Source organism: Panthera tigris, chromosome F3 (assembly GCF_018350195.1).
Source record: "Panthera tigris isolate Pti1 chromosome F3, P.tigris_Pti1_mat1.1, whole genome shotgun sequence".
NCBI lineage: Eukaryota > Metazoa > Chordata > Mammalia > Carnivora > Felidae > Panthera > Panthera tigris.
Window position 1 is genome coordinate 36,672,565 of NC_056678.1, and position 20,971 is coordinate 36,693,535.

Sequence of the window (20,971 nt, forward strand, 5' to 3'; positions counted from 1 at the left end):
AAGATGGGTTTAAATAGACATAGCCTAAAAGGATATATAGTCATAGCTTTTTTTTTTTTTAGTATAAATTGCTTTCATAAAAATTAGAAAATTTTGAGAGCTAGGTACCACAGATTACCCATTTTTAGTCTCGTTATGCTTGGCGTTCAAAAAATTTCCGATAGTATAAACAAATATGAACATGGAGTTTGGAGAATGAAAAGCTTACATCACATCTCTGCCACTTACTAGCTTTATGATCTTGGGAAACTTGTCTCTGAGTCTCTGTTTCCCCTCTATAAAATGGGAATAATAATAAATATCTTCTAGTGTTTTGTAAGGGTTAAATGAAACGATACGAAGTACCCAGACTGCAGGCACAGAATAAATGTTAAATACTAAAATCCATTTTTCCCACGACCACCATCACCTTTCAATCACTATTAATTTCTGAGTTTCCTGAGTACAGGATCACTGTCTGTTTCATGTGTGTATCTTTAATATCTGCCAAATGCTTAACATATAGCTTGAAATGAATGTCTGCTGAAAGACTGAAGTATACCGAAACATTGTGAACAGTCCTATATTTACACGATTTTAAAGGTACCTAATTACAACACATAGAATCATGCATTTCATTCTATCTTGAGATAAAAGGTGGTAACAATGTACGGCTACATATAATAAATGGTTAATTTGAAAATAAAGTGGTTTAAAATGCTTGCAAAATTTGACTTTCACAGATTTTCAACATAACATTATAAATCAAACTATAGTGGTCTAATTTGATGGACTAAGTATCGTTGTGAAAAAAATAAGGTGAAGCAAAATGATAAATTTTAAGTAATACATTACTGACGAATGGCACAAAGTAAGACATCCTTTTAAGGGACTTAATTTGCTTTAAAAGATTAAGACTACAAGACTTTTTAAAAGGTTTTCATTTTTATGTTTACTAGAAATAATCCATCCATTTTAGTTTGAGTGGAACAGTTCATCGTCTAAAAAGAGATAAATCCCCAAACTATTTACTGATTATGCATTTTCGAGCATGAGTAACTACTTCGTGTTACTGAACTCGTGAATCGAGCCAATAAAAATTAATCACTTGGTAAAATGCCACATGTTATCACTGACTCTGCAAACAATCCTGTCAGTGACAGACACTTATCTTTCATGAAAATGTTTGTTTTTAAAATAGATGGATTTTGTAGTATATATTCTATATATGTACACCCAAATGCAGACACCGAGGAGTAAGCTGAGAAGTGGTATTAATGGAGAAAAATGCTGAAGGCAACAGTTCTCTAAATTCCTTTTTCTATTTTTAATTCAATAACCAATAACACCTTTTTTCTTTTTTCTCAAGTGGAGTGGGTCCATGGTAACTCCGTTCTAGTAACTCTGGAGGATTTCATAGTAAGTAAAAAACGATAAGAGCATTTTTAGCTACTTTGCAGAGAAGTAATTTTGAACTAAAAAATATTATCTGTTGGAAAGTTATGACTCTATAATGTGCTGTAAACTGTCGCTTGGCTAGTAGTTACCCATATAGTAGTAAACACGTATCTTTGTAATTGTTAGTTTTGGAAGAATTGGTTTGGAATTGCAAGTAATGACAAGTAACACTGTTAATAACAATGAAAGTGCCACAGATAAAACATAACATTAGGTTGCAAGTAGATTTTTAAAGGAATTTAAGAGTTTGCATTAAGATGATGCTTTTTACATAAATCTTAATATTTTGCTTTTCATTCCAGAAGTGAAAATTAAACCCTGAAACTAAACATGCTAAATAATCACACCAAATCATAAATAACATAATTGGAAATCTCAAAAAAATCATAGACATAATTCCATAGCACAGATTCCACAATTTTCTTATAAATTATAAGTAGATAAAATTTATTAAAATAAGGATATACATAATTATCAAGATCAGTAATAATATTCCCTCCAAATCATCAATAATTGCAAGAATTTTATTAGTCCTTAGGACACAATCTTTTTTTTTTTAATGTTTATTTTTGAGAGAGAGAGAGAGAGAGAGGGAGAGAGAGAGAGATCAGGGAAAGGGCAGAGTGAGAGACAGAAAGGATCCGAAGCAGGTTCCATGCTGACAGCAGAGAGCCCAATGCGGGGCTCAACTCAGATCATGACCTGAGCCAAATCAAGAGTCCGACACTTAACTGAACCACCCGGGTGTCCCCTTACGACCCAATCTTAAAGTAGTGTGACAGGTTATAAGATAAATGTTTTAAGTAGCAAAACTACTTCCTGCTACTCTTTGTGATACTGTAATTGCTAAGCTTTTTCAAAATGTTCTGACCTTCAAATAACCATCTTAATATGAAATCAAGTCCATTTAAAGAAATTATCTATTGTCTTAAGTGGGCTTCAGTGAATAATATTGTTAAATGAAAATGGACATTCACCACATTGATTTTTAAAATACAATTCAATATAAAATAAAGGTTTTAAAAATGCAACAAAATAGGGGCGCCTGGGTGGTCAGTCAGTTAAGCGGCCGACTTCAGTTCAGGTCACGATCTCGTGGTCCATGAGTTCGAGCCCCGCGTCAGGCTCTGAGCTGATGGCTCAGAGCCTGGAGACTGCTTCCGATTCTGTGTCTCCCTCTCTCTCTGCCCTCTCCCGTTCATGCTCTGTCTCTGTCTCAAAAATAAATAAACGTTAAAAAAATGCAACAAAATATAAAGAGTAGACTTAGTGGTAAGCTTCTTTACATATATATATATATATATATATATATATATATATATATATATGTTTCTATATACAAATATATATAACTATATATATAGTCTGTGAATCTGATGTATATATAAAGAATATGTTCTGATCAGATTCACAGAGTAAACTTAAATATATGGCCAGTAGACAATGTATCTTTCCTCTATGAGAAAAATTGTATGCTTTTCACAGGTCTTTAATTCTTCACCAGTCCGTGCATTTCTGGCATTTAATCTAAAAATCCAAAACAAGTTATGCTATTAATCGGTCAGTGTTCTAAATGCCTTTAGTGGTCTAGACATATGTTACATAAATATTTAATTGCCATCAATCCATCAACACTCTGAGGATGACAATAATTAAATTTTAATATTCTTATATGATTTTTAAAGATTTTGACTTTAAAGGAGCTCAAAAAAACCACTGTTCTGGGGAGAGAGGGTCGGTGGTGCAATTCTTTACCAAGCTGGGGAAATGGGAATGAAGTGCTGTTTTTTGTGCTAACGTGACAGTCTTGTTACTGAAGCAAAGCAGCAGAGGCACTGGAGCATCCCAGTAAACAAACCTATACTCCCCAATTCCTTTTTCAGCCTGGAGGAAAAATTAACATATTTCAAAATTTATCTCATATGAGAAACTCTTCTTGGGCACAAATGTAAGATAACCAGTATAATAAAGGCTTGAGAGCTAGAGAAAAATACATTTTTAATGAGTCAGAAATCTTTAGCAATTTAGAGAAAACATTTACATACAGTAAAACATTATGCTTCAAATACATTCATTTCTGGCGGATCTTTAAAATCTCTCTTCTATATAATGCTTTAGGGCTAAAAAAGAATAAGTAGTCTAATTTAAATATTTCTTCTTATAAATGCTCAGTAAACCTTGACAGGTTAGTGAAAACTACACTAAAGTGTTACAATAAATTAAGTCAACAGATATCTATAGACACCTGCTAGATGCAAGGCATTCGGTTAGTAGCTATATATAAACACAAACTGCGACAACAAATGGGAATAAGGTGGGTCAGTTTAGAGCTAAACCTAGAGAATTAAGCACATGAGGAAACAGAAATAAACTGTTATTTTTATTCCATTTCAAATATTAGGTAAATAAAACTGTAAAAATACTAAATTACACTACCATGGTATAATGAACAGGAAAACACTTTGAAGAGTATAAAAAACCCATTCAGTGCAATTTATTATTAGAACTGATAATTTAAAACAACATTAATGGAACAACAGTATTCTCTAGGATGTATCAACGGATAGGCTTTAAATAATTTGCAACAAAATAAAGTCAGTTAAACTTCATAACCACCAGACCATAGAATTAATTAATTTAATCATTCAATTCAATATAATTAATTCAATATCATTCAATACCATTAATTAATTCAATCATAATTCAATATAATTCAATGTTTACTACAGGCCAGGTACTTTTCTAGATGCCTGAAATACAGAAATGAAAAAAAAAAGACAAAAATTCAAGCCCTCGTGAGCTCTCTTTTTTTCTTGATGAGCCTACTGAAGGTTAGAATTTCATTTATCCTTTCAAAGAACCAGGTCTTAGTTTCATTGATCTTTTCTAATGTTTTTTTTAAAGTCTTTATTTTCATTTATTTCTTCTCTGATCTTTATTATTTCCTTCCCTCTACTAACTTTGGACTTTGTTCTTTTTTCTAGTTCCTTTAAACTTAGATTGTTTAATTTGAGACTTTCTGGTTTCTTGAGATAGGCCTGTATGTCTCCTCAGGCAAGGGCAATAAAAGCAAAAATCAACAAACAGGACTATGTCAAACCAAGAATCTTTTGCACAATGAAGGAAACCATCAACAAATTGAAAGACAACCTATGGAATGGAAGAAGATATTAGCATATGATATTAACAGATAAAAGACTGATACCCAAATTATATAAAGATCTCATACAACTCAATAACAAAAAAAATGTTTTTTAAAATGGGCAGAGGACCGGAATAGACATTTTTACAAAGAAGAAATGCAGATGGACAATAGGTATCTGAAAAGATGCTCAGTATTATGAATCATCAGGGAAATGAACATCAAAACAAGATATTTCAAAACTGTCAAAATGTCTATTATCAAAAAAAAAACAAACCCAAGAAACAAGAAGTGTCGGTGAGGATGTGGATGAAAGGAAACCCTTGTGCTCTGTGGGTGGGAATACAAATTGGTACAGCCGCTAACAGTATGGAGGTTCCTCAAAAAAATTAACAACAGAACTACCACACTGTCCAGCAATTCTGGATATTTACTGAAAGAAATATTTTTGGGTATTTATTCAAAGAAAATGAAAACACTAATTCAAAAAGATGTATGTACCCCTATATTCATTATGACAACAGCCAAGATATGAAAGCGACCTAGGTGTCCATTGATAGATGAATGGATAAAGAAGATGTAGTGTGTATATATACAACAGAATATTACTCAGCCATAAAATGTATGAAATATGGCTATTTGTTGCAACATGGATAGACCTAGAGGGTATTGTGCTAGGTGAAATAAGAGAAAGACAAGTGCTGTATGATTTCACTTATATGCGGAATCTAAAAAAGCAAAACAGATGAACAAAACAAAGCAAAACAGACACAGACTCACAGATACAGAGAACAAACTGCTTGCTGCCAGAGGAAAAGGGGGTGGGAGCATGGGTGAGACAGGTAAAGGGATTCAGTACAAACTTCCAGTAATCAAATAAGTCACAAGGATGTAAAGAACAGCATAGAGAATATAGTCAATAGTATTGCAATGACTCTGTATGGGGACAGATGGGGACTAGACCTATCATTATCATTTCATAATATATAAAAATACTGAATCTCTATCTTGCGCATCTGCAACTAATATTGTATGTCAATTATAATTCAATAACAAAAAAATCTTTTGTGATGCTTAAATATTTAGTGGGGGAGAAGGGGAGTGAAAGCATGAAATAAAAAAAGGTAATACATTACGTAGCGTGTTAGAAGGTGATGAATGTCGGACAGTAAGATAGAATTGCATAAGGAAGGTTGGGGAGTTTGGGGCAAGGAACTTCCAATTTTAAACAGTGTGGTCAGGGCAGATATTATGATGAAGGTGACATCTGAGTCAAGACTTGAAAGCAGTGAGGAAGTAGGCCACATAGTTTATGGGAGAAGACGATCCCAGGAAAAGGGAGCCACCGGCATAAATAACGCCCTGGTGCAGGAGCACGCATGTAATCAGTAGGTCTGTAGGAAGCTCTGGGTATTGAGAGAAAATCCAGACAACCATGATGACCACTCTCATTTTAAAGTCACAACCTGCCATTTCCAACGTGCTCTGAATGATGCCAGACAATTCTGTTTTTTCTCGAGTCCATTCACTCTCTGACTTCGTATTTTCTCCCTCCTTAAATACCCAACCACTTCTCCCATTCCCTCTCAGCTGATCGTGCTTCCTAATTACCTGTAAGAAAAACAAACAAACAAACAAACAAACTGAAGCCATTAAGAGAGAAATTCTGCAAGCTCCAAGCAGCACATGTGCCCAGCCCCTTCGCCTCGTCCTCTCCCTGTCTGTGCCTTCTGTCCTGCTGTGCATGAAGTAACTGCTCCTCACAACGACCAACTCCACTAACAATTTTTCCGTTTTCCCGAATATAGCTTTCTGTATCTACCAGATCATCCCACCAGGCTCCACACACGTTATTTCTCCTCTTGACCCCATTTACTTCTCTAGCCATGCCCATTTCTGCATTGCGCTTTACAGTAAATCTCAAAAGAGCTGTGAGTATTTTTATCTTCACTTCTTCTCCCATGCTTCAGCCACAATTTCTGCCTCACCATTTCAACAAACTTGCGCTTGCTGAGGTCATCAGGTCTCCACATTACTGAATTCACTGGTCAATTCCAGATCCTTATTTTTATTCACTTGTCACAAGACTTTGACAATGTTGATCCCTTCTTTGGTATTCTTTCTCTACTGCTCTGAATTCTCTCCTACATCACTGATCACTCACTCTCCCTTGGCCTCCTTCACCATTGCCTTCTGCTATTTTCCAGTCCATGGGCCTCTTGCCATTTCTCTTTATAGCCACTCTTTTGATAATTTCACTTGGTCTCCAGTCTAATGACTTTAAGTTCTCTCCATGCTGATGACGCCCAAATTTCTATCTCTAGTATAATTTTCTCCTCTGCCTTACTTATCCATTTGCTAACCAATATCCTAGTTGGATGTCTAAAAGACATCTCAAGCTTAATATGGCCCAAACTCAACTCATTCTTCTAACCAAAATATTTCCTGCCCATAATCTTCCCCATTTCAGTAGAATGACAGCTATTCTACCAGTTTCTTAGACAAGAAATCATGGAAACACCTGGGAGTCTTCTTTCTCGCATTTCATATTAAATCTTTCAGAATATCCACTGACTTTATCTTCAAAGTGGATCCATAATCTGACTTCAGCTGTTATCCTCTTTCCTGAGCCAGTTCTTAAATGCCATCACTTCTCACCAAGATTACAGTAACAGCTTTCCAAATCTTCCTCTCGGCTTCTATCTTTGACCACCTTTCAGGTAGTTGTTCAAATGCCACATATTCCATGAAAATCTACACTATTTTAAATTCCACCCTAACCCCCAATAGGACCCCTCTTCCTGTTCTATTTACTTTTCCATAGTACTTAATCATCTTTGAACACTCCACATAATTTATCTATTGTTTGTCCTCTACCTACTAAAAATAAAAGATTCACAAAGTCAGATAATTCTATTTTTCCTTGTTCTCCAATATATCTTAACACCCAGAACACTACCTCAAATATAGTAGACACTCAAGTTATACTGCTGACTTGAGAGAATACAGAATAATTAGATGACTGTTTCCAAAACTTTAGTGTATATATTGTTATGGCACCTCATTAATAATGTAGATTCCTGGGTTTTAATCCAGGCATCTTGAACCAGACATTTTGAAGATGAGACTCAAGAATATCCATTTGTATTGGTAAACTGATGCTGATCATTTGAGACCCCATTTAGAGAAACACTTTTTAAAATACTAATTGAAATAAGTTAGCAAAGGATGCTAAAAAAAAAAGGTATATATATATATATATATATATATATATATATATATATATACACCTTGTCCTGATAAGCTATCTCCCCTTGTGTATTTCTTCCTCCCGATAGTAAGTCTCCATATCTTTCCTATGCCACATTGTTTTATTATTTTTTCATGTTATGAAATAAGTGCATCATACAATTACCATCTCCCAACAATTCACATATCAAATGTTTCCAAATACTCCAAACCTATTGAATCTTTAGTAGTAATGCATATGTTGATCTTAGCTATAGATTACATACCATACATAAGTACCTTCATGCTTCCTTTAAGGATGTAGAAATTCATAGGATTCTATTACTTACATTAAAAGCTTTCTAAAATCTTCCAAAATCGCTAGGTGACATAAAAGGAAGACATGGCTTTTGACTCACTCCTTTTTAAAAATTTTTTAATGTTTATTTATTTTTGAGAGAGTGAGAGACAGAATGTGAGTGGGGGAGAGGCAGAGAGAGAGAGGGAGACACACAATCTGAAGCAGGCTCCAGGCTCTGAGCTGTCAGCACAGAGCCCGACGTGGGGCTCGAACTCATAAACCATGAGATCATGACCTGAGCCAAAGTCAGACGCTTAACCCACTGAGCACCCAGGCACCCTTTGACTCACTCCTTGTATTCAACATCTTGTAAGTCAGAGAAAGTGGGCCATAACACAAAGTATACAGAGTACACTGGATGTCACTGAATTTTCATTTCTACACCCTACACCGTTATGTGACTCCACGTTTAAGTTACAGACACCATTCGGTAACACTTGACAGTAACTTGACAGTTATTTGACAGTAACACTTGACTCCTACAAGTTTTGTATTATCCCTAAATTAGCGTCATTACAATCAATTTTATAAGCTCTTCCATCAAAACTGTCAAGACATTTTCATATCCCTTATAACAAGGAGTCACTCAACAGTTTTTATTTATTTGACAATATTAATGTCTATCATGTATTAAATATTAGGATAAAAACAATGATCCTTGTCTTTACAGAGCTTACAACTCGAGAAAGCCAAACAAATTAACCTGGATTACAATCTAAGTTCATAGATCAGGTTCAACAAATGTTATTTTCATTTCTTCATAATTACTGTCCTTTACTCTCCCGCTCTTTGTTAAGCATCTATTACAATCCAAGTTATTTTTTTTTCAGAAGTAAGAAATTAACATAGATATAGTGCTATTAAATAATCCGCAGACTGTATTCAGGTTACACTGGTTTTTCTACTAATGTCTTGTTTTATTCCCAGGCTCTAATCTTATCTTTTCCATTTGTAACTCATCAGTCTTTCCTTGCCGCTGGTGATCTATACACTTCTGGAGAGTAGTGCTCAATCGTATTGTAGAATGCCCCTCAATGTGGGCTGTTCATGAAGACATGAAATCGTTTTCAGAGACCTAATAGTAAATCACTTAGAATGGCTGTAGCAAAGGCATCTGGACAGGTATTCCAGACAAAAGGGGAAGAAGGATTTTGTGTGCCAGGCTAGGGGTTTGAACTTTATCCTAAATATAATAGGAAAAAGACAAGATTTGCTTTTCAGAAAGAACAATTGTTAATATAGAATGGAGGATAGCTTACGGTGGCTAAAAACAGTTATCAGTTATCCAACATAAGTCATTGACATTGAAATGAGAGAATAAAACAATCTAAGCAATATTTAGAAAGATCAATCAATGGAACATAGTAAACAACTGGAAACTGGATGCAAGAAAGGTCAGCAGTGAACACATGGGAAAAGAACACTCCTCATTATCTGGTTTAGGCAACACGGTAGCACTAGTTCCCAAAAGAAAGGATGCAGGAGGGACATGTATGTGTGTACATGTACAGATGTAAGTAAGTATATGGGTGAGGTATGTGTATGTATGGGTGTGAGTATGTATATGTATATACACATAATCATGAAGATATATACTAGGCAAACACACACATGTATTTACATTTATGTGACTACACACAGTGACTCTGTGATAAAGATGTGCTGGGGACTTATCACATAAAGGTAATTAATGCAGTGTGGTCTTACATAAGAACCCCCAGGGAGATATCTGAGACGTCTAAGGATAAAGAGGGGACTATAACATTAGGGGAGAGGTGGGAGATAACTGTGACTCTAAAGGACACTGAAGAAATAGCCTAGAAAAAAAGGAGGGAAAAAATAGAAAGTATATCACAAATACAAAAATACGTATACAAGAAAGGTACATTAAAGAGGAATAGAGCAAGGATTCTTTTCATTATACCTGTAACAAAAGCTATCCTTTCAGGAGAAACCGTAACACAAAGGATAATAATAGTGACATGAAAGAGACTCTGTTAAGAAAATATTAAGATACCTTAATGTGAGTGTCCTATTGGCATTTTTTTTAAGAATCTGTTTAAAATTTTTATTTTGAAATAGTTTTAGGTTTACAGGAATGCAAAAACAGAATGGAGAGTTCCCACATAAACTTCACTCAACTTCCCCTAATGATAACATCTTATATAACCATGGCACATTTATCAAAAGCAAGAAATTGACATAGTTACAGTAGTTATAATACTACTAAATAATCTACAGACTATACTTAGGTTACACTGGTTTTTCTACAACGGTCTTCTTTTTATTCCAGGATCTAATCCAGTCTTTTCCAGTTGTGGTTCATCAGTCTTTCTTTGGATCTAGACACTTTTGGAGAGTACTGCCCAATCATACTGTAGAATGCTCCTCAATGTGGGCTTATCTGATGTACACTTATTATTAGATGGAGGTTATATATTTTGGCAAGAATACCATAGGGGTGATTGTATCCACAGTGACTCTCATCAGGGAGTTCATAATGTCAATTTATGTTACTACTGCTGGTGACATTAACCTTGATCATCTGGTCAAGGTGGGGTCTGCTGGGCTTCTCCACCATAAAGTTACAATTTTTCTGTGTACAATAATACCTTAGGGAAATGTGTCAATTGTTTTAAAATCTATAACAAATATGAAAAAACTAACCATCACATGGCAAGTGGACTTTCAAATAGTACTTACCAAATAAATGTTGGTTGAATAAATAAATAACTACATAACCATCTAGTGTTTTGCCATTACATGATAAATTTCTAATTTAAATTTTTAGAATTATTACACAATGAATTTTGAAATACGTGTTATAAATTAGTATCTGAAATTAAGTACTGAGTATACAGAAAGTTATTTTTATGGGCCCAAATCAGCTCTTTAAACATCATCTTATTTTACCTCATATTCCAACACTGTAATCTACTTATCAATCTTTGAAGTAGCACTTTGTCAAATGCTTTTAGAAAAATAAGTATCAAGCTATATAATAGGTACTGAATTTTCCTTATGTATCATGGTAGTACATCTTCACAGTACTTCTCAAGATTAGTTGAGCACGAACCCCCTCCCCCATCCCAACTACAAAGGATATATTTTATCAAATCATAAATTTTCAGGTTTTCCCTCACAACAATAGATGTGTTAGACCCTACAGTTGTTCAAGGTCCATCAAAAACTTTTTAAATGATTTTTAATTTAATTTTCTGATAAGTATTCTCTTAATGAACTGGTATGAGAATTTTCTACTTATACCCACAAAAGTATGTTCCTTATATAAGGAAAATTTGATGGAATTGGTTGACATGTTTACCAATAACATGAAATAGGTTACAAATGACATGAAATAGTGATCTCATCAGAAATGGATTGATCTTGAGGATTTTTACACTAATGTTATTATTTATATATTAAATATACACTTGTTATTGTATTCTTCGGTCATAAGGAAAAGTTTACTTTCATGAAGCAGAAATCCATCTCCCTAATCTTAGAGTCCTTATATATAATGTATGGCTGCTAATCACTGTAGTATGTAAATATCTTAGTCTTCAAAATCACTTTTTATAAGTAGTAACTTTGAAACACTGTACAGAGAAATTTTATTAATATTTATTTAGCACCAGCATTAACAAGATCCTATGCAAGCAACTACACATACAGAATTGAGTCCCATATGGTCCTAGTACTGGAGTAGCTCACAATCTATACAGAAAATTGGTATGTAAACTAAAAAGAGAATTATTAGAAATGCCAATATAAAAATATACATACAAGTATTATCTTTGATTTTGCATTTCCCTCTACTCTTGTCAGCCCATCAGCAAGAACTGGCAATTCCACCTCCCAAACATAACCAAACCCTGCTCTGTTTTGCTTTGTCTTTTCTACTACCTTCCTCATCCAATCCACCATCACTTCTCTCCTGAACAATTGCAACAGACCCATGTAGAGACCCACCTCTCTCTCCTCTAATCCATTACAGCACAATCTGGGCAATCTTTATAAAATACAAATCAGATCCAGTCACACCCCAGCTAAAGCTTTCCAACAGCATATTGCTTTGTTTAGAATATAATGTAACAAGGGATGCCTAGGTGGCTTAGTCAGTTGGATGTTCTGACTTCAGCTCAGGTTATGATCTCACCATTTGTGGGTTTGAACCCCCTGTCAGGCTCTGTGCTGACAGCTCAGAGCCTGGAGCCTGCTTCGGATTCTGTCTCTCTCTGTCTCTCTCTGTCTCTCTCTGTCTCTCTCTCTCTCTCTCTCTGCTCCTCCCCCACTCAGACTATGTCTCTCTCAAAAAAGAATAAACATTTAAAAATGTTTTTTTAAAAAGAATATAATGTAACTCATGCCTTTAAAGTCCTACAAGATCTGTGTCCCCTTTCTGCTCTTCTAACCTAAGCTGATGCAACTTTCTTTCTTGCCCACAGTTGATTTAATTATGATCCTAGGAAATGCCGAGTTCTTTCCCTCCTTGGGGTCTTTGCAATAGCAATTTCCTCTACCCGAAATGATGTTCCTCTTTTGATATTCTCAAAACTAATTCCCTTCTTCAGATTTCTCTTAAGTATCGCCTTTTCAGTAAAGCCTTTCCTGAACCTCTGGTCTAAAATTAGGCACCCAATCAATATCTCATACCCTCTAAACTTACCACTTGCTGACATTTTTCCTTTTTATTTGTTGTATGTTAACCCATTCCCTTCACTAGAAATCACAACTCCATGAAAGCGGGTTACACAGCTCTGAATCTCAAGTGCTTGGAGGAGCAGGACCCAACAACAACAACAACAAGAACAACAACAACAACAACAACAACAACAAAAGATGCTCAGTACTTAGCTGTTAAAGTGAATAAACAAACAAAATGTTTTCAAAGTAATACAGGCACAGAGAAAGGAGTGCAGACCTAGTGAGCTGGAGGAAAATCAGGGAAAGCTTTAAAGAGGTGAAGGAAAACACAGTAAGAGGGAAATTACAGTAACATAGACTAAATGCTGTAACTCTGGTATGAACAAAAGCTCTAAGGGAACAGAACGGATGTAAGGGTAAATGTTGATTTGGATAAGGGCTGATGTTTGAGAAGACTATGGAAGAATGACAATGGGTTAATACTGGCTGTATGGTACAGCATATACAAAACCTTACTTCGTGAAAGGTGTATTTGAAGGGATATTCAAGGTATTTGGATAGTCCATTAGTATAAGAAACTGGGGAAGGATTTAAAGCTTAGAGAGAGACCAAGCACCTTACCATGTGTGATACTCTGAGAAAGTGGCACACCAGGGTACAAACCCAGATCTACTGCATTCCAGAGCATTCCAGAGCCAATGCTATTAACAATGGGGTAGGCATGTCATTACACATGGTGGTGAGACCAGGAACTCAGAGCCAAAGAATGAATGCAATGTATTTACCTGAAAACTTGAGTTTAATTGAAGATGAAGGGAGGAGAAGGGTACTTTAACCAGTAATTTATTTAAAACATTTTCACTTTAAAATAAACACAGCTATACTGTGGTATAGAATGCACGATGTATATAAACGTCTCTGAAAAATACAAAATGGCTTTATTAAATGTGCTTTTTCAATGGTCTCTGATAGTCACATTCCTATTCTTTTCAAAAACATGTGTTCTCTTCTACCACAAGGGGCACTTTGTTGGATGGAAAAGTTTAAAAAAGACACATTTGTATTGTCCTATGAAAGGCAGGAAAGGGTTTTGGAAGAACACCAAAAGAGCCTTTTCCAATTTGAATCTTTCCTCTCATTTTCCTCTCTGATAAAGGTAGAATATAAGCAAGCAAGATTATTTTAGGAAAAAAAATATATCTATGCTTGAGCTCCTTACTTATTGTATACATTTCTTAACAGAAATATAGGTTGCCATCTAAAAAAGGGCCTATATCATGGAGATCCCATAAGTCTGTGGCTGTATACTAGGCTCTTGGGTCAACACACCAAATTCAGTCATGGTCTTTAGCCAGGAAAAGTGTATAATAAAATGAGCAGAAAAAACTTTAGTTCCAGTGACCTTTATAACGAACAATATACACAAGAAAATAATTTCCTTTACTGTGTTAGTATAATATGAGATAAAGGTAAGAGTCCTAAAAATAATGGCTTAAATCTCGGTAAAAGCTGTTAGCTACAGAAACATGGTGATGTCAGAATGGTGGATTTAAGAAGCTGTTTCTGGGATTCCTTCCAAATCCATTATCTAAAGAGGAATTTATCCAAATGGAACCTACTATCATCCGTCTAAGCTATGTTTATTTCATAATATCAAGGAATGTTAGAGTCGAAAGGTATCTCAAACTTAGTGACCTTTTACTCTAACTCATCTTACAGATGCAGAAACTGAGGTCTCAAAAGGTTAAGAAGTCAACTGTCAATGAAAACAGCCCAATAGAAACAAGCTGATCTGGAAACAAATATATATATATATATATATATATATATATATATATACACACACACACACACATATATATGTATATATACACATATATACGTATATATATATATACACACGTATATATATATACACATATATATGTGTATATATATATATATAAATGTTTTTATACAGTACTTAGATAATTCAAATAATAGTGCCTTAAATAATTAAGTTTAAATAATAAAGCAAACCACCAGAACATTCCCTTCCTTAGAAGGTCCTTCCTTGAGTGCCCCTCTCTCTCCACAGAAAAGACCACAATTGCTTCAGGTTGTCCTCTCCTTGTCTGCCTTTATAGTTTTACCACACAAATGTCTCCCTAAATAATATACTATGTAATTTTTCTTCCTGTTAAATATTACATAAAAAGACTCATCATAGTAATTCTTTAGTGATTTTTTCATTTAACTCATTTTCAGTTTTGCTGCAGCTTAATTTTCCTACTGTACAATGTTTGTACGATTTGTTCATTTTAACACTGATGAACATCTGAGATTACTGCCAGTGTTTTGCTTTTTACAAGCAATGTCAGTAAATGATTTCTGGTGCACGACTTAGAGTGAAATTTCTAAGAAATTTGCACGTTTAACTTTAAATGGTAGTGCCACAGTGTTTTCTAAATTATTTGCGCAAATTTATACCCCCATGAACAGTTAAAACTTGGTCCCTTGCTCTGTGCCTTTGCCAAATTTTGTGATTCTGTTTTTGTTTTTTGTTTTTTGTTTTTGTTAAATTTGGCCAATCTGGTGAGTATATGGTGAAATTTCATTGTGTTTTCTTATGTGATGTTCTCTGACCCCAAATGAGGCTGGATACCTTGCACACTTTTATCGGCCATTCAGGTGTCTCCATTTGCGTGTGCTAACTCAAGTCTTCTGTACAACTCTATTGGATGAATATGTCTGTTCCTGCTTATTTTGTTTTGTCTTGAATTCTAGATTCTATGTCCTTGTGTGGTTTGTATTTATTACAAATATGGTGTCTTTTGGTAATCAAAGTTTTTCATTTTGATAAAGTCAAACTTATTAAGCTATTCCTTCATGTCTTAAGAAACCTGTCTCTCTCTTCAAAGAAATAAAAGTAATGTCAGTTTAGTGTCTTCTAAATCTTTTTTTTTTTTTTTTGGCTAAATTATATATGCTAGGGATTCCAAAGGTAATAGCTAACACCTTTTTCAGAGGTAGTATTTAATATTAAGTATGAAGTTTGTTGAAATTGCTTTCAATCATGCCTCTTTTTTAGTTTTTATCAGGAATTTTATGAAAAATTTCTGCATCTGTTAAGATGATCTAATGATTTTTCTAATAATAGGCTAATGTAGGAAATTACATTCATAGATTTCCTAATATGCAATGGCCGTTTAATTTCTGGAATAAATGAAAGCTGCTCATAAAGTAGTATCCTTTTAATACATTGCTAGAATTGGCTGCAAATATTTTGCTTAAATGTTTCCATTTGTGATTGTGAGTGAGGCTCACCTATAAGGTTCTTTTCTCATGCTGTTTTAGGATCTGGAATCAGGATGATCTTAGCCACACAAAATAAATTGAAGAGAATCTCCCTTTTTCCATAATCAAAATGGGAAATTTTTGGAATCTGAATTGAAACCATTTGATTCTTGAACATGTGGAAGAATTTGCCTGTGTTATACAGTTAACATCGTTTTAATTTAATCCACATTATTTACCATTTATTTTGTTCTTCCTTTCTTCTTACATCTCAGACCTTCCATCTTGGATCTGAGAAAACTTTCTTTCTCCCTGAAGTACTTTCTTAAAGTATTCCCTTAAAGATCTCTTTCTGCTGTCTGGTATAGCAGTCAGAGTTCAATCAGAGAAGCAGAACCAGTAGGAGATATACAGGAGATATAATGATAAATAGACAAACACAAATACACATACACAGGTGAGATTTATTACCGGGAATTGGTTTACATGATAATAGGGGCTAGCTAAGCAAGTCTGAAATTCATAAGACAAGCATCAGGAAGGAAAAATCATGAGCAGGCTAAACCCATAGAAGCCAAAGCTCTCATCCACGGATAGGATTTCTTCTCTGTCCCAGGGAAACCTCAGTTCTGAGTTTAAGGTCTTCCAATTGATTCAGACAGACCTACCTAAATTATCTAGAATAATCTTCCTTATTTAAAGTCAAATGATAAGGAGTTTTAATTATATACATATATATACATATTTATATATATGTGTGTGTGTGTATATATATATACATATATATGTATATATATATGTGTGTGTGTGTGTGTGTGTGTGTGTATATATATATATATATATATATATATATATATATATATACCTTCACGGCAACACCAAGATTGGCATTTGCACTTGATTAAGTAAGTGGGGATTTTAGCGGAACAAAGAAGACACATCAATAAAGTCAACACAAGGAGCAAACTCAGGTTTTTGGGGGGGAGGGGCAGGGTCAGGTGGGGTGGGGAATGTTTTTATATCACTCTTATAATTAAGATATATTTTTTAAAATTTTTTTTACATTTATTTATTTTTGAGAGACAGAGAGAGACAGTGTGAGCAGGGGATGGGAAAAGAGAGACAGGGAGACACAGAATCAGAAGCAGGCTCCAGGCTCTGAGCTATCAGCACAGAGCCTGATGCCGGGCTCAAACCCATGAATCGTGAGATCTGACCTGGGCCGCAGTCGGACGCTTAACCGACTGAGCCACCCAGGTGCCCCAAGATGTATTTTAGTCAGCATAGGATTCTAGGTATTTTTTCTCCACATGCTGAAGATACGGTAGTATCTTCTGGATTACTAATGTGAACTCAGCTGTCACTATGTTGCTCCCTGAAGGTAATCTATCTTGCCCATCTTGTTATTTTTAAATTTTTCCATTTTTACTTAATGTTTTAGAGCTGAATATATGGTGTAGTTATAGATTTCTTTTTATTTATTCAGCTTGGATATGCTGGACTTCTTAAATTTATACAACGGTATATTTTATTGGTATGGGCATTGTCCTTTGAACTACTCGCTCTCCTCAATTTTCTGTCCTCTCCTTTTATAGTTTATTCCAATGGATTTTAGACACTTTCATTCTACCCTTCATGCCTATTAACCTCTCATATTTTCTATTTCTTCATTCTTCTGCATTATCTTCTGGGTAATTTCTTTTTCAGATATATCTTCCAGGTTAGTAAATCTCTCTTCAGTTAGATATGATCTGCTGTTCAACCCATCAATTTCCATCAATTTCAGTTACATACTTCCTACCAGAATTGTATTAGCTACAGTCTTTTTCATGTTTTTATTTTATTTTTGAGGGACAGAGAGAGACAGAGCATGAGCAGGGGAGGGGCACAGAGAGAGGGAGATACAGAATACAAAGCAGGCTCCAGGATCTGAGCTGTCAGCACAGAGCCCAATGCAGAGCTCAAACTCACAGATTGTGAGATACTGACCTGAGCTGAAGTCGGATGCTTAACCAACTGAGCCACCCAGGCTCCCCTATAAGCTACAGTCTTAAAAACTGGCTTCACATTAATATTTTTATATCCTGAACATTTTTTTAGTGTTTGTTTATTTTTGAGAGAGAGAAAGACAGAGCATGAGTGCTGGAGGGGCAGAGAGAAACAGAAACACAGAATCCAAAGCAGGCTCAAGGCTCTGAGCTGTCAGCATAGAGCCTGACATGGGGCTTGAACTCATGAACCATGATATCATGACCTAAGCCAAAGTTGGTCGCTTAATTGAATCACCCAGGAGCCCCTATATACTGAACATTTCTAAGCTTGTCTTCTATTCCTCTGAACATCTTATTTTTTTTTTACTTTTTAATGTTTGTTTATTTATTTATTTATTTACTTATTTTGAGAGAAAGAGCATGAGTGGGGGAGGGACAGAGAATCCAAAGCAGACTCCAGGCTCTGAGCTGTCAGCACAGAGCCCAATGTGGGGCTCAAACTCATGTACCACAAGATCATGACCTGAGCCAAAATCAGACACTTAACCAACTGACCCACCAAGGCACCCCTAATTCCTTTGAACATTTTAAGCATAGTTATTTTACATTCTAATTTTGATAATTCCAATATTTAAAATCTTTGTAAGTCAATTTTGGTCCTCTGTTTCTGCTAGTTCTTGCTCATGATTTTTTTTCCTTGTATGCTTATAATTTCTAACGGTGAAATTTATCTTTGGAATTTTAGCTGGGAGAATTCTTTGATACCTGGGTTCCTCAAGAGAAGATGTGTGTTTGCTTCTGCCTAGGGCCTGACAGTGCTAACAATTTAGGATCACTGTAAACTTGGCTTGAGTTGTATCAGACCAAATCAGAAATTATTAATTCAGACTTCAAATTTCTGTACAGGCTGGTGTGTTTACTTTTCAGCAGCACCTTTTCCTCCCCTCCACTCAGTACCAGTGCTTTGGAGGTACAATCACCAGGAAATGAATAAAGGGAAGGAGCAGTTTGATTTCTTGTTTACTTTTACACTAAGTCATCCCAGATTTGTGGGAGTAGGGTCTCCTATTACACTTTTCAACTTGGGAAGTAAGCACTAGGCTTTGTCTCCTGTTCCACACCACAAAACAGTTTTTTAAATACTGCATTTAAAATTGTTTCAGTACGTAAGCTACCTCCGAATCCTTCCCGGCCGTATTATCTGAAATAATAGTCTACTTTAACTCTTAACTTAAAATTATATGCTGCTCTCCTGGACCCATGTTCTCTCAATTTTGATGCATAAGCACTGCTAAATAGAGAGCCGGAGGAGTCCTTGACCTATGATGGATCACAAATTCATAATAATGAATAGCAATCATTTATACCTAATGAATATTTTTATATTCTTTCAAAAAGAGCAATAGTCTCTTTGTGGCTTCATCTATGTTGGTAATTTTTTACCAATTGATTCCTATTTTTGTTTCTTTTCTTTCCCCCCAAGTTTTAGTAAAGTGTAATTGGTAATCAAAAAACTGAACATAACTAATGGAGACAATGTGTTAAGTTTGGACATATGTATACACTTTGCTACAATCACCACAATCAAGGTAATAAAAATATCCAACAGTTCTGAAAGTTTCCTTGCATTCCTTTGGGGGTGTGTGTGTGTGTGTGTGTGTGTAAGAACACTACCATGAGATAGACTTTTAATAGACTAGAATTAGGCACTATGTTGTACAGTGAATCTCTGGAACTTATTCATCTTTAGAAGTTTGTGAAACTGTCAATAGGAATCTTTTAAATCCCCAAACTTCAAGTATCATTTTCTCAAGGGTCATGAAAGGGTATCAAGTTTGAGAACATGGTCAATTGGTGCATGTAAACTATCTAAGTTGTCTATATAATGGGCTCTATTTTAATTGACCACTTTAGTATTCTACATTTAGCCTTTTTGACCAAGTTATATTTAAAAATAATCCTGCACAGATTTATACTTTATTAATGTAATGGCTCTAAAATGAGGCAGACACTAAGATTCAATAAGCTTCTACAAAGTGTTGTGCACTTTGCTGGGAGTATACATGTATCAGTTCACATAAACTTTACCACAACCCTGTGAGATACAGGGTATTTCTATTTTAAAGAAAAAGAGACAGATACTTATGAGCAAACAGCTATTACATGAGAAAGCCAAGATTTAACCCAACTCTTCCTGATTCCTAAAAATATGAGCTTATTGTAAGTATACAAAAATTACTCTATGTGAATTATAACTAATGAAAAGATTTTGGTTACAGTCTTATGGCCAAAGGTTACGTCATAAGTTAAATATTCTATTACCCATTCAATTCTTGACCCCCATATGAACTGATCTTCACAATTCAGAGTTGACAATGGGAAGTAGTACTATCTCTCCTTGACAGATGAAACTACAAAAAGGGTATCACTATTTAACTCCACAAACACGCACTGGATGACTGGTTTAGGACAGCACTGTGCTGTACGCTTCAGCATTTAGAAAGACCATCACTTGATCCTTCTACAACCTTGGGAAGGAATTCAATCTATATTGGAGCCCTCTAGTGACAGAGCACCAAAAGTAACCCACTCCATCTTCAGAAATTCGTAAGACATCTTTGATCCTAAAAGCTATCAAAGCTGCTTCTGCCTCTTTTAGGTATTGGGTAAACGTAACCCTTTCTTTAAGGTAAACCTTCACATATGAGAAGATAGTTATAGCCCCGCCCCCCCCCCCAGAGTATTTTCTAATTATTGTTTAAAACTTCCTCAGAATATGGATAATAGTATTGGTTTTGTCACCATCAAATTAAATCACTTACTTAATTTGAAGCTTATCTCAAATTACATGGGATCTTTTCTCTTAACAGTCCAAAGGATTCTATTAGA

The 20,971-nt window shown here is 35.0% G+C and overlaps 1 protein-coding gene across 4 annotated transcripts in view; it reads right to left on the bottom strand.

Annotated features, from left to right (window-relative positions):
- The window catches only part of DENND1B (DENN domain containing 1B), a 253,965-nt gene that overhangs the window by 42,640 nt on the left and 190,354 nt on the right, over positions 1–20,971 (bottom strand). The window lies entirely within an intron of this gene.